Source organism: Rhipicephalus microplus, chromosome 8, assembly GCF_043290135.1.
Source record: "Rhipicephalus microplus isolate Deutch F79 chromosome 8, USDA_Rmic, whole genome shotgun sequence".
Taxonomy (NCBI): domain Eukaryota; kingdom Metazoa; phylum Arthropoda; class Arachnida; order Ixodida; family Ixodidae; genus Rhipicephalus; species Rhipicephalus microplus.
The window spans coordinates 65,126,550-65,142,788 of record NC_134707.1 but is presented as its reverse complement, the minus strand read 5'-3'; positions in this window follow the sequence as shown (position 1 = coordinate 65,142,788).

Below are 16,239 nucleotides of genomic sequence, written 5' to 3'. Positions count from 1 at the left end.
TCTTGGCGCTCTTCATGATGGTCGGTCTCGTGGGGCTGGCGTCCTTCTACATCTTCCTGCAGTCTAATCATCTCTTCAGCCTGCCCGCCGAACTTGCCCGCCAGCATAACACAACGAGGGCTAGGGTCTGAAAGCGTGCGCTAGGGCTAGCACATGGTTGAGGGCACCGTTGCAAAGCTAATGCACCACGCCTTGAAAGCATCTCCGCATGGTCGAGGACTCCTGCTTCTCTGGTGAAGACTCGCAAAGTGTGGTGTTTAAATGCGTGCCCTTCGACGCCTGTTCACGTCTGCTGAGTGGGTGGCTGTGGTGCCTCCAGATTGCTGGGAGGGTAGCAGTAAAACTTCATGTCCAAGCTCCTGACGGAGACGGTCACACGCGTATGTGCCTGAAGTAGAAACACTGAGCTTAAACTTACGGCCTGCGAGGTGACTGAGAAGTTATTGGCAGCACAATTATGGCACGGTCTTAGAGCACAGAATAAACACCATGCGTAATTATTATCAATGCGAGTGCCAAGCTGAAAAGCTGCATTCTGTGTTATCTTGTGCACTGAACGACGCAGAGAAAGCATGTTAGGTAAAAGCAGGCTGTTGGCTCAATAACGAGCCTCAGAGCTAACATAATCGGCAGGCAGCTGAGCAATCTGTAGCAATACAGTGATTATGCTGCTTTTGGTAACGTATCACTTGCGATAACGCTTGTCAACATCTCGGTTTTAGTGATTACCACTGTGTTAGCTATATCAGTGTAAATGCATTTTTTTTTCTTTGGCGTTGTGATTGATGCAGCCTTTCCGATGTGATAGGTGCACGAACACTAACAGCCGAGCACAAATTTTCACACTCTGAGTTGTTGTGTACTGAGAACGGCTGATTGTCATCGCGTAATTAAAATTTCGACCACATCTTTGTAGTGATTTTACGGCTATCTTACAGCTCTACGCTCATGGAAGATGGCATTCTTCACGATAAACTCTATCACGGTGAATATATAGGAGTTTATGGTCAAGTGCCCTCAAGTCAACAATTAAAAATTTAACAAACCTGTTCGTTACTCATTTTGATACCATTATAATTGCGGCAAAGTGTTTCCGCCTCTACATAGAGTTCATGTACGAAGACTATGGAAGCATGACAAAGCATCTTATCTTTTAAAAAAATGTTGTTTTAAACATATCATGATCCTCGAACCATCATCTGAAATATCGTTATTACGAAGGCATATACATATATATTTCAATCAGCTATATACCCTGTATAATTTACTATAAATATTATTCAATGAGCAATATGATGCATTGCGGTTGAGGCTAACGAGTTGAGGAAGGAGCAGTGTACAAACAATTTCTGGGCATATCTGCCGAAGCTAGATTACATTACAACCTGTCGCACTTTTTTCTGGCCTCTAGATGAAGTGTAATACAGTGTGAGGGTGGCATTCTTTAGTACTACCACTTTTTCGCGTCCTTGGCTCCTTTCTTCTCGGTCCTGTTTGTTCCAGACGCCTGCCAGTAAGGATCACGACGCTTTTGAAGCTCAATGCTCGCGGCTAATCTATTCGTGCCAAGCCCGCTGTAACCTTTTCTCGGGTAACAATCTCATGCTGCGCACAATTTCGTTTGCAGCGCTCGAAGGTCCGCACCACGCCCTGCAAAAAAAAAAAGGCACACACGTCCACACAACACGATTTTCCGGTAGTGGGTGGCAGGTCGCGCCGCCACTCAGGCTCGTTGGGAAGCTGACGCTGAGAGTGCGTGTCCTTACGGCTCCATAGCAATGCTCTCGTTGCGGGGACGCAGTCACATCGCGCAACTCCGGGACGACTTTGATCGGTCCGCCCCTTGCGAAGGGCTCCGGAACACTATAGCTTCGTTGTACGCAGAGAAATGATTGATCATGCGGTCCGCGTCGGTGCAAGACGCATAGCCCACGTCGACGGGCCGACCGGAAAGTCATCCATATAACAATATTAAACAGCCTCCCAACGACGTAGCTGTTTGTATGCAATCTTATTTCTCCCATTCCGATACGACAAGTGGCAGGAACCGAACGAGCGGACTCTTACGAAACAGCGTGCGTTATGGCACTAAAGAAGAGCAAATAAGGAAGGAGATCGATGAAACGGAACGGTTGAACGAAGACTGCGAAAAGTGGGACACTTTGAAGAGAGAGAAATGCCGAACCGGCGATTCACAGACGGTACGCAGAGCGACAACGCACACAGCGCTTACTGGTGGAGGGGGGCAAGTGTGGCTGGCTAACCCTAACAGGGATGGAGGCGAGAGAAAGAGGGGGCCAAGGAGAAATGAAAGCGGCTTCGCACCCATCTGTCACGTGGCCGCGGCGCGAGTGATCCATCTCGACTGAGAGCAAACGCTTTGGCCGCGAAGCCGCAGCCAGCGGCGCGCAGCGGGGAATCGAGCAAGCCGAGGAGCGTGGCCCTAGCGTCGCCGTTCGAGAAGTACGCCAGTTAAAAACGAAACGCAATAAAGAGCGAAGGTGAAACGGCGGCGCCGTTCACTGTGGGAATTCGACGTGTGTGGCGCTCGAGTATGTACTCTGGCGCCCGCGTGTGCGCGCGCATATATGGGAAGCTCGCGCCCCGCGCCTTTCAAGACCGCACGTGCGAGCGCCTCCTTGCGGTGGTGTGCGTTCCAGTTTTAGATTGCTTGAGGGGGTTGCATTTTTTTCATACGCGCCCATTTTGTGTTCTGCGTTTTATAGGTTATTTTTTTCTTTGTCCAGCTGTTAACCTCGATAACTCTTCGTCCGAAAGATGATCCAATTTGTCCGGTATGCAAATTGATTGAGGGCGTCTAGCTGTTGTTTCCAGGCTGTTTGTTTAGGCAGGCAACTTTTGTGTTTGAAGGCTTTCTTCATAGGCCTAGACCACTATGTGATGTATGGGTCTGAGCGTACGAGAAACGTAAGCATACAACAAAGTCGCTCAGTAATGTTGGCTGCCGCTTGTCGGCACGGACCAATGATGGCTTCGCACTGGCACTTTCTGCCAGGAGACCTCGAAGAGCCTTGCTATTTGCTCACTTTAGGATTCATTATCACTGAAATATATATTTGAAACATGGGAGTCAACAGCTCACTACGTTCGACAATGACATTTTTTTCAGCTGGATAATTCGTTCAACTTTCTAGATCGGGTGCTATCTTCCCCATGAGTTGTGAAAGACTTTGTAGCAGATGCTCCGGATCTTTCTTAACTATGCTGGCTTCGCTTTAGAAGAGATAAGCATTTTTTGTCACGATTGCTATAATCTTTATTTACACAAAAAAGTAATGTTTAGGACCTTACATTCGTATTTTGACAGAACTGGGAACATTTCATTGCGCTGGAAGTTGCGCAGCGGAAGTTATTATTTTGGACTAACGTAGACTATCTCATCGTATCCACAACACAAAACAAACGTTCAAACAGGGAAGGCATTTTTGTTTTCTAATGACGCTACTGCGTCCGAAGCGATAACTTAGTAGGTAATGGGTCATGCTTCCAAGTTTCGAGGAAGCCAGTTTGTTATCGGGCAAATAAAGCCTCGTTCTGACGGCAGCGAAAGGCTAACAAGAACACCCGTGTCCACGGATTTCGGTGCAAGTTAAGTATTTCACGGTTGAAAGATGAATTCACAGTCGGGAACATTTTGAAAAATGTCGGAATTATAACAGCTACGATAGGACGTGAAGGACATGCCACTTACTCCCTTCTTCATGTCGTAATTCCCACTGTCTTCAAAATATGGTGCGGCGAAGCCCAGCTATCACTTGTTCTGCAGAATCCAGACGCCTTCGCTATGTGGAGCACAAGAATTTTATCAGTTTTTGGCACGCAAAACTCCGAAACGGCGCATTAGATTAGCCACCTGTGTTCTCCAGAACAGCGTCGCCTTTTCGGGCACCTAACGGTGGTACTTGACGGTGCGTGCAACGCTCAGACGAAGCTGTTGTTTCGGGCTGAGGGGCGCGGCGGAGTTGGTTTCCGCCGACCGAAAAGTCAGAGGTCACTTCCGTCGTTCTCGGTGTGGGCCCGCCATTTTCCTCCCTTGACACGCGGCTACACCCCTTCCTTCCGCAACGCTCTTCCGTCGTTTGTCGCTTGGGAAAGGGCTTGGCCTGTTTTGTATTTTACCCGCGGCACCGTTTTGATCTCCTCAAGCGTGGGAGGACGCTTATGCATTGTGCTTTTCCTGTCGCCCTGCCGTTTCTTCTTTTCTATATGTGCGTCGGCGATACATTTATCTCTGTCTTTCACCTAAGATTAAGCACCGACACCATCTTGGTTGTGTCAATGCCTCTGTGTAGCAGTACTCACCTTCTCTTTAAAATAAAAAAAATCCACGTGTATGCACGAAGCGAATGCTGATGATGAAGTGACACATTGCGCATCAGCTCATCAGATTATGTTCTGGTTAACACCCTTTCTTTTTGTTTTTATTAACTTCTTTTGTCATGTGCTTTCAATGATGGGTGGTTAAATAACGGTGTTTTTACGGTGTTGACGCCTTTTATTTTGTTTTGGTTAACAGCCTTCTGAGAACCTTTTGTCCTTCACAGATGTCTTGGTTTAGACATCTGCTGTAGACCCGGAATGGCGGTTTATGGACGGAGCGACAGTGTGCGGTTTCAAGGATCTTCACCCCTACAAATCGTTACACTGCAAGTTCTGGGAAGACCGCAGCCGGCGTCGTTGCAGCTCCATGTATTGCGGCCGCATCTGCAAGTCATTTATCGCACAAATTTCCGCATCTGTGCGCGTTGACACTCCTTGGATTTCTGCTCTTCTTCGGAGCAAACGACACGCATCCGTCCCTCAGGGAGTCCGAAGGCCAACTGCTGATGACACTGCTAGCGCCTTTGCTACGTCACCAGTCTGAGGAACACAACAATTACTGGCTTGTACCACCACCGAGTATAGTGACACTCTTTGAAGATGCATCAGTAGTGGCCGTGGGCACCGGAGGCGAAGGCCACCCAAAATCGCTCTACATGTTGTTTTGTCCCCGGATGCGATACGCCAGAACCCTACACAGCGTCGCTGTAAGACGGTACATTTATCGCAACCAACAAGCCTGTAGCGAATGTAAAGTTATATTTCGTGGCGTTTTGCTTCATTCTGTTCTCCATCAAAAGATAGATAGATAGATAGATAGATAGATAGATAGATAGATAGATAGATAGATAGATAGATAGATAGATAGATAGATAGATAGATAGATAGATAGATAGATAGATAGATAGATAGATAGATAGATAGATAGATAGATAGATAGATAGATAGATAGATAGATAGATAGATAGATAGATAGATAGATAGATAGATAGATAGATAGATAGATAGATAGATAGATAGATAGATAGATAGATAGATAGATAGATAGATAGATAGATAGATAGATAGATAGATAGTAACATTTATTCCCGTCCACACGAATCTTCACCCTATTCAACATGGGGGCAAGACTGCAGGCCACTCCTACGTTGAGACAGGAAGGCCAAGCCTCACCGCCACACTCTGGGCCTTCCGGACTGCCAGGAGTTGTTCAAACCAGTTGTGGCTCTTGAGAAAGAAATGAAACTAAAGAAAAAAAATTAAGCGCTATTTCTTTTTCATCTCCGTGGAAACGTGGTACGCTACTACGTATAAGCCAAGAACGTTTGACAACAAAGAAATGACCACAGGAACATGACTACAACCTTGACTATGCCTTATTTAATGCCTTATACACAATGGTTTATATCTATATGTATTTTTATAAGAGATCATGTGGGCTCGCTCACTGGATTTCGTGCCGACTGGTTGTGCCCCCGCGATCTCCGACGACAGCGCAGCTCTAGCCGACTGGGCTCCCCCTACGCCATCTCCTGCCGCCGGCATGAGCTCTCGCTGAGTGGTGCCCCGTCCTCGGACTCCTGCGACCGTTTCCATCTTACCTATCTCCTCTTTACTTCCGTCGCTCGCTGTCCTTGCGCCACGCTCTCTCCTTCCTCTCTTTAAATATACCTTTTAATTCTATCCTTTTAATTCCTCCTTACCCCCGTTCCTTGTCAGCTACTGTTGAGGTGTCGCACTCTGATGCAGAGAGGTACGGGCTCACTTTTCTCTTTTTCCTTTAAGAATCACATAAGAAGAAAGTCCACGTGGCTTGAACTTTGTAGACAATTCACATATGCTTACACAGTACGTCTTTATGCATTACCTCTTGTCCATTGCACGCCTGCAAGCCGTGGCTGCTTCATCCAGACGATTTTAAAAGGGAATACGTAGCAATGCTCGAATTCCTTTGCTGGTCTGCAATGCGGCGCGCAACGATCCAACATCTTCTATTCGAAAAAAGGTTTATCATCTAGTTTGTTCAGCGGATGGCGTAGAACGTTGCCTAATGGTGTACTCTTCCCTTCCCTTTCCTTTTTTCTTCTATTCCTTTCCTCCAATTCAGGGTAGCTAACCGGACTCGCGTCTGCACGGTTGCAGGGTGCACGGTTGCACGGCGCGTCCGCCCGGTGCAATACACCAACATCGTGTTCTCTTAGGCAAAATTAATCGCCGATGCCATCTGGAGTGACCGCGAACTGATTTCTACGTGGGGATAGCCAGGTGGTACGGGTCTCCCTTGCGCCTTCTCTGGATTTAAATAAAGATTCCGTTATCATCTTTATTATGGTGGATGAATTTACAGCAAAATTTCGTTACCCATGTGTCAGTCCCGCCGAACGGTCTTAATAACATAGAGCTGAGCAAAAGAGAATATTAGGCATACACCATTACCCGCGAATGACCGCTGACAGTGAGTAGGAAAATACTGCTGCTAGAAGCGTGTTATCTCGCAATGCAAAAAGAAATACATTCAGCTGCAGCATTTTGTAGAGGTTTATCCCAAATAGTGTTTTTATAGAAGGTGTCCCTCGTAACTTTAGCCAGGCTTCAAAGGTACGCTGGAACACGCAATAACGACGCGATTAAATGCCTGTCGCTCCCCGTTGCTTGGAGTTAGTCCGACTATTTTTTGTGTTCTCGAGTGTTGTTCAATTAGCTACGTTTAATTAACTACTTTTCAAAAAACGAAGATAAATAAAAAAATTCAATCAGAAAGTTGTAGATGTGTTTGCAAAACGTCCGATTAGATAGTTTTGAACTTTACATCTATTAGGTACTAATGTTTTTCTGCTAATTACAAATGCCCGCGAAATACAAAAAATACCACCTGACAAACCAGCTCATTTGCCAGTGTGCACAATGAGTCTAGTTCTCCCTAACGTTCTGCGTACGAACCACCATAGCCCTATTGTGCTGTCTCGGCCGGGCCGGAACGATGGTGGTGGCTTTACGATGAACACTTTTTGCTATCAGCCACAAAAACGATAACCACTGTGACTGCTTATCGCTGTCATGAACCGTTGCGAGGGAAGCATGTCGTTCTTACGCGGAACGTTGGGGAGCACTAGAATCATCGTGCGCACTGGTGCGCGAGCAGGTTTGTCACGTGGTATGTTTTCGTATTTCGCGGGCATTTGTGATTAGCAGAAAAACACTAATACTTAACAGATATAAAATTCAAAACTATCTATTTGGACGTTTTGCAAAGCGATTTACAACTTTCTCATTGAAATTTATATCCATCTTCGTTTCTTCAACAGTTAGTTAATAAACTGATCTAAGAAACACTATTTGAGAACACAAAAACTAGTCTAACTCCAGGCAACGGTGTGCAACGTGTATTTGGTCACGTCGTAATTACGTGTTCCGGCATACTCTTAAACTCTGGCTGAAGTTATGTGGGACACGCTGCATGCAGAACTTGCGTTCGAAACGAGAGTACAACGTGGTATCCTTCATGCGTTAGGTAATCGGCAATATGGCGGCACCTCGTTGCCGCCAGAAGGGACTAGTATGCAAACAGACTATCCGCATAGCACGTGCGACCTACATCATCAGCAGTGACTGCGTGAAGAAAAAGATTTGAAGTAATAACAAATGACTTAGCTTCCATATTTCTCTTCAGTGTCTTGATTTTTTCCCAACGCCTCGGTTCTGCTTCTGTGTGTCAGAAAATGACATTGTTCTTTTGCCTTGCTTTGCAAGACGGGCACGACGCGTTTGCTTAAAGACGTGCTCATCAAAAAGCGCAATTCGGAAACGAAGTGATGATCAATTGGCAGAAACTCCGCGTTCTAGATGTGTTCCGTTGTATATAAGTCTCATGATCTTTACAAGAATGAATTTTAAAATAAAGCACATGGAACGCACTCTAGTATCTTTTATGTATTATCATCCTATAGTCATGCTTTGTCCAGTTCTTCGCGCAGTAGTCAATGAAACACTTCCGCAAGGGATGAAAGCATGCGCAGAAGCCATTTGTAAAGTGGAACAAAACACCGGCCTGGAGGATAACGCCTGCTTCGGAATCTGGATTCGCGTGACCGTGTACTTCAAGCTCCGCCGACACGCCGTTGGCAAATTAAAAGTCCCGGCGTCCGCGCTAATTACCACAATTAACACCTCACCGCACAGCGAGCGCCGGTTCACGAATGCGAAAAGCTGCAGTCGTATTACTCCTTCGCGACAGGTTCTTTCGCTGATGGAGACGGATGACAGCGAAGCAGAAATTAATGAACGCTTGGCAATCCGTCCTGCGCGCGATTCAGTGCAGTTACGCATCACGCTTATTTCCCTCTGTTTTCTTCCTCGTAGCGTTTTCCTTTCAAGACCGAGCTTTGAAGCAAGGCAATCCCCTGAGGCTTTTCGCTTTTGCTCAATCTTTCTTTTAATCTTTATTACTGCCTTTTCAGCAGTCGGAGCTGAAGTAATGAGCAGGGCATATGCATGTGGTACGTTCGTTTAATCGCACTTGCAGGATGTATAAATCTGTCTGAAACGCTTCGGCGAGTTCGGAATGAAAGAGGCTCCTCGAGAGGACAAGCGCGAAGATATTCTTCCTCCTTCGCCGCTTCGTCTCTTTTCGCTGTATCGTTTCACTCCCGATGTGGGGCCACTGATTACATTGTGGCTTTCATCTCTGCCAGAGGTCAGTCATCGAATTGAAAAGTAAAACAAGATAGAAGACGCTGGAAAGAATCATTGTACCTCGCGGTCACTCTCCTTGAAGACGTGCTCTAAGACACAGATAGAGGGCGCTGGAAACAAAAAAACAAAGAAATGCAAAAAAATGCGTTGCAGCTTATCCCGTGAGTTGTCCCACCATCAACGATAGTAGCTCGGCAGGCTTCCCTCACTTCCAGGCGGTGCACGTAGTACCACCGCGCTTTTCTTAACGCCCTAGGAAGCAGAGCGGCCAGGGTACACAATATCTCCAGCTTTGCCACTAGGCAGCGCCACTCCAAGACCCGCTCCGCAGCAGGCTGGCCTCGGTCCGCACGACGCCTAAATGCGTGACATGGGAACGCAATAAGTTAGGATCGGGACAGCGCGTGCGACGCGTTCGGGCGTTGCGCGCCAAGTGCGGGTCGAGATGCAAGGGGCAAGGAGGGTGGAGCACGAGATGCGGCGGAAGGAATGCCAACATTTCCGGTGGTCGTAATTCACCGTCAACAGACAAAGAGCTGTCCCGGTTAATTGTGGGCCCATCAGTAATAATTAAAACAGTCGGCCCTTCCCAGGCGTCCGCCACGAATAGAGATCAGCGCTGCGGCCCTGGCGGAGACCTAAAGCAAACAAATGAACTTGCCCCCCCTCTCTTGTCGCACCTGCGAAACGTAAAGGAAGCAACGGTACAAGAAAGAGACGAAGACCTGTGGCGAAGTGAAGCAGCTAGACTACCAGGCCGCGAGAGCTGTGCCGTCCACCATTAGCGTGTTCAGTTATGCATGAAAAAACACGTCTCCTCGCAAAGTCCTTTTTTTTCGTTGGGATCTTAGATTTGAAAATGCGAAGCTATCTAGCGAAGACGCGGAAAGAAACGGAAGAAACAACATCAGACAGGAGGAAGTGTAGGTGAGAGATAGATAGTGCGAGATGAGAGGGTAGAGAGACTTCTTTTTATCTCTCCAGCTGTATAAAGGCGGGGAGGCGAAACGGCGTGGCGCTCAAACGGTCACGCATTTGCCGTCGGCCAACCAGCGTCGGCCATTGTTGAACGGCAGTTTATCGAGCTGACCGAGAGTGCGGCGTTAAGAAACAAACGTTAAAAAGGAACGGGATGGAGCGCCGCCTGGTGTGCGTTTCGTGCATAGCTCCGCCTCTAATGCACGTCGCTAGAGGGGTTTGCACAGCACGCGATTGGCCACGTCAGCGGGTCGCCGAAATCGCAGGTGCTTACCGCGCGAAATAAAAAGAACGAGAAAGGCTGAGGGGCCGTTCTCCCGGCCAGCCAATGGAGGCACACGAAAATTGCGGTCAACGCAATCAAAAGTCCATTTTTCCCAAACGGCTCCCCGCGAAACACCGCACGCGAGCGCCCCACTCGTCACGCAAGGAAGCGCAGATGCGTGCTCGTGTTTATGTGCCGAGACGGAGAATGATGACTGTACCGGCGAACCGACGGGTTACCCCGGCAGTGCGTTCCGCAGACGGAATGCTGTTCGGCTTGCCGTCACCTAGCGGAAGGCGGGAAGGTTCAAGACGCTGGTCCCTTTTTGGCTAATGGCTAAGGCACATATCTGGCACGTACATTAGCGTGAACAGTAGATGGTACAGTGTGCAAGAATGGCGGGGCAGGGGAGCAAAATGCGTACATTTATATTTCCATCTCTTTTGATTCGTCGACGATGAATTGTGTGGTCGACCAGCATACCCAATACGCCAAAGATATCAAATCATCGCATAGAACGGAAAGCACATGCCCGCACCAATGTCGTATCCAAACGAAATAGTGTGAGCAACAATGCCATCGTATCAAGGTGACACCGCAAACTCCCAAAACAAGCCAAGTTTCTAGTGGCAGATGACAGGCAAAACTACTGCCCACCGGGCATAAACAGACAGCGGTGATAGTCAATAGATAGCTATTATCGAAGGAATAAAGTGTTGCAGACTTCTTCCTTCTGCAATGAAGAAGAGAGCAAGAGCCTATCTTTAGTGTATCTGCTCTCCCGGTACTTTCATGAAGTCAGTTTTGTCGATTTCAGTGGGTATATATCACCGACTTCGGCATTGTGCACTAGCTGATGATACTGTCCAACGAAACCACTCAGCTGGACAAACAACACCGCTAATAGGTGGTTTGGCTGGCTAATCTAAACGAGCGAGATAATTCGTAAATCTATGACTGGTGTAAGTGTCTCTTGTGACAACCTGGGAAATATACTGCCTTATACATTCCCATGTATTCCTGTAAGGTCTATTCGGAATCTCCTTCTCAAAACAACTTCCTTGTAATACATGTGTTTGAAGCCTTTCTTATTAGGACTATATTTTACTGTAACATTCTATTTACGCATTTCTTTACTCTTCCCACCTTTTTCGCTTTTTTTATTCTGGCGAATAACAGTAGGTCTCTGTGTTCGCTGCCAAATTTGTTGGCTACTTACTAACGGGTACCATTGATTGTGATCAAGCTTTTCATTAGCTTTATGTATGAGCGAATAAGTTAGCAGGAGAGCTGTTGCACCCATTTTATATATACAACTTTGGCTCAAGTTCATGGTCTGTGTGGTCCACTTCTTTCACTTCGTTGTTCCCTCAAACGGAGATCGTGTACGTTCATTTCATATACATAAGTTTATTTATTCGGTCATTTTAAGTATTTTTCGCGTGATACTGTCTACGAGATATATTCCCTGCACATGCTCGGATTGACCTTTCCGTCACCATGTGAACGATGACCACGGAGAGCATTGCTTTTTCCCACTAGTGCTGCCCCAACTTTTTTATGCTGTTCTTGCTCTTGTCGTCTGTAAAAGTGGTCGGTGTCCTAATATAAGGGGGTACGTTGCAGCAATGTTAACAATCGTGGGGACTTTTGTCAAATCTTAGTATACATAAAGGTACAGCAACAAACGCCTGGGTACGATTGTGCAGATTGTCAACGATGTGATTCGTTTTTCAGTAATTTTATTCATTCAGATGTACGCTAGGCATGCTCGATATAGCGTGCAGCAGGATAGCAAATATTAGAAGTTCTACTTCATATGTTAAATTACTGGTAATAAAACATGTGGGTGCAAGCAAGCCTGTTGTATATAATAATTCCAACAATGCATTCGTCATCTTCCCCAGTGGTCAACTCCGAGGATATTCCAGAATGGTTTCTACCGACATGAGCCTATAGAGAAAGCTAGCTCGAGCTATTGCAAGTAATCGCCTCGGCACTTTATAGTAAGGACAGTCACGTAGGATATATTCTAAGGTCTCCTCGATACGACACTTGCCAGAAATAGCGCTGTCGACCAGTCTAATGCGAAATAAATATGACATCTTCAAAGCCACTCGAAGGCATCACAGATAGAGAAGTCTTTGTGTGGCGTCCACTTGGCAGGCGAAAAGGAGGCACGGTGTACGAAGTGCTAAGTAGAAGCACTATTTCTTTCCTCACGTAATCATATCTGGTCCGGAGTAAGAAATAAAAAGATTAGGTACGCACTTTAACAGCACGGCATTCTGCTACGTGCAATAATAATAAACAAATGCTTTCATGAAATAGACACACCTAACCAATATTGGTACGTTATATATCCTGCTTCTCAAGAAGAAAAAAAAGTATGTTTGCTTGAAGTTTTCTGTGGTCTTTACCTCTTGGGTTAAATTATTCCAGATTTTTCCTCACAAAATTCAATCACTCCTTCACCGCACTCTTTCGGTTATTCATTCAGAACTTTTGCTGTTTCCAATTCATCTGGACACGGACTGGTAGCAGACACTGGATTCAATACATTGCATCTGAAAGAATCAGTGTCGTCTTTTCATTTTCAGTGGGTCTACCCTAATTTCTAGCTGCTCTCTTCTAAGTCGTTTTGTTTATATTCAGTTTCAAGTCGTTACGGATCACTTCTTTTGGGGGGAAAGCCATCAACTTTTCTAGGAAGGTTGAGTGGAGGGTAACCGGACAAAAACTGATTATCCAAGTTTGTTTTTGCGATAGTCAATGAAGTAAATCCTAAAATGATTAGCTTCTTGTGTTGAACATGGTTGACTCCTTTATTTTTTGGCCTTTCCTATAACTCCCTTTATGATTTCCCATATCATTTTTTGTGTTACTGCTTTCGTTCTTGATATGATTAGCGTAGTACTCCTTTTCGAGCTTTCGGATTATACCAACTGCGCTACTTCTAAATCATTTAAACCTCTTCCTTCTATATGAATTTTATCACGTGAATTATCAAATAATAACGTATTCTCAATCACTTATTCAGTAGCTTGCTTCTATGACTTACCCATGTGTGTCACAGGAAACACAATTCCTTCCAAACACGTCTGTAGTTGCTCATTATCAATTCGAGATTAATTTTAAACAACGGAAGTGCCTAAGACAGGAACAAGGTATACAGGCCACGGACTGGAAAAGAACCTCGATGAGTGATGACGTCATTGGCAGAACACGTGCCCACAGGTATACTGCTCGTGTGACGTCAGTTCACACCGAAAACAATAACTCGCGCGTGTTCTGTTCGTTTCCTTCTGCATGCTGCACTTCCAAACAGCATTAGCCAGTTTCTCTGGCCCGGGATGCAAAGACAAAGAGAAACAGAATTGAAGATGGAGAAAAAAAGAAAATCAAGGGGAAGAAAGTTCACTCGGGATTCGAAATTGGAACCTGTGTGCGCGCGGTTCGAATCATTCGCCTATTCAGGCATAAAAGCAGAGAACAGCATCGCCTCGCACTGTATACAGTATAGCAAGAGGTAGTCAGGCAAAGTGAAGGTGAGGGAAGGGAAGAACTGAGAGAAAAACTGTTAAGCAAAACAAAGAACGAGAGAAATAGCCAAAATGAAAGGCAGGAGGACAAGAACAGCAAGAAAGAAGGTAGGCAGGTTAGCCAGGCACATGCCCGGTTTGCTACCCGACGCTCGAGGAATGGAAAAGGAGAGTATAAAGATGAGAGAGACAGAGGAAAGAGAAGAAAAAGAGGCAAAAAAGGAGGAATGAAAGGCAGAAACAGCAAAAAGTAAGGACATGGCAAATGAATTAGAGTGCGAAAGAGTAAGAATAAAGAAAAAACAAAAAAACGAATAGGATATATATATATATATATATATATATATATATATATATATATATATATATATATATATATATATATATATATATATATATATATATATATATATATATATATATATATATATATATATATATATATATATATATATATATATATATAATATATATATATATATATATATATATATATATATATATATATATATATATATATATATATATATATATATATATATATATATATATATATATATATATATATATATATATATATATATATATATATATATATATATATATATATATATATATATATATATATATATATATATATATATATATATATATATATATATATATATATATATATATATATATATATATATATATATATATATATATATATATATATATATATATATATATATATATATATATATATATATATATATATATATATATATATATATATATATATATATATATATATATACATATATATATATATATATATATACCAAAAACAAAAGTGATGCTGGGTTCGGGTAAGATTATCCGTATAGGGAAGAAGACGCACGTACGAAGTGATTTTATTGACGTTTCGGCCGCGGGTCCGAAAGGAGTTTCAAACATACAAAGTGTTTCAATGAATTTGTCCAATATTCTTTCAAAATCACAGAAGGTGGTCGATTTTTCCGGAGCCCTCCACTACGGCGTCTCTCATAATAATATGGTGGTTTTGGAACGTTAAACACCACGTATCAATCAATCATCCCTTTTACTCATTCGCAGAAATAACTATTCGCTGTCAGTGTTGCTGTGTACACGACCAATTCACCGTTGATGCGACGCACTGCGCTCGTGGACTACGCACGTGGTGACCACGAGGCAGGTATGGCAGCTGGCAGTCACCAGAGTATTCACCTCTCTTTCTGGTACATCATCAACCATGCACCTTGCCCAAGGAGTTTCAAATATACAAAGTGTTTCAATGAATGTGTCCAATATTCTTTCAAAATCACAGAAAGTCGGTATCTGCGTGCCACTTGCGGCGTTGCTTTTCCCGTGGCAGAAGGCATCTTCAGACGCACACAAACATAAATACGGCAGTAATTGTAAAACTTAACACAATTAACTTTTAACCAGTGGTGATAGCCGGTCGAGTCAAAGGGGCAAATTCAAGTACCTTCTTCGAATAGTCCATAGCCACATGAGCCTAATTTAGCTGTAGAAACTGAAACCGACGCACCGGACAGCGCATCTAACATTCACTTCGACAACGTCGTCAGTGACGACATTGTTCCCCTCGCCGTTATCAACTGTCAATTTAAACGCTTCGCTTCGAGGCCGCTTATCGACGCTCGCTTATTCTTCTCCCCCAATACGAGGGAGTTATTGTCGTCATAGAGGGTGTTGTCGAAGTGAATGGTAGATGGGCTGTTTGGTGCTTCGGTTTTGGTTTCCCCAGCTAAATGACCAGATTGCATCGCTCCGTAGTGATTACCAGAGGCCGCTTTTCCAAAATTTCAGTGTGGCTATAGATTATTCATACGAGGGGCTTGAATTCGTACATTTCAATCTGCCGGCTATTATCACTAGTGAAAAAGTTTGTTGTATTAACTTTTCATTACTGCCGCAATTATTGTTTGTACCCATCTGAAGACGCCTCCGGCCACAGGAAAGCAACGCTGCGAGTAGCACGCAGATACATCCTTTCTGTAATTTCTTTTTAAATTATTGGACACATTTCTTGATACAAACATTATATATGTAGGCGTGCACCCTTCATTGTTGCTACAGGACCATATACCTTGATATCATTGTGTGGATAAGTTGACCGTTTCTTCGCCTTTTTAATGTAAAATTACTGATGCCAGGAAAAATCTACAAGGATGGGTAAACTGTTTTCTGGGTCTGTCATTGTTAAAATATATTCTGGATGGCACAAAAAAACATGGACCGTATAGAGGGAACGAAAAGGAAGAAACAAGCACTTGCCTTGTCTTCTTTGTTTTTGCTTGTGTTCATGTTTTGTTGCGCAGTCTGCTTAATATGTCTGCATCCCGGCTGCGGCGGCTGCATTTCCTATGGAACCGGAAATGTCGTAGGCCCGTG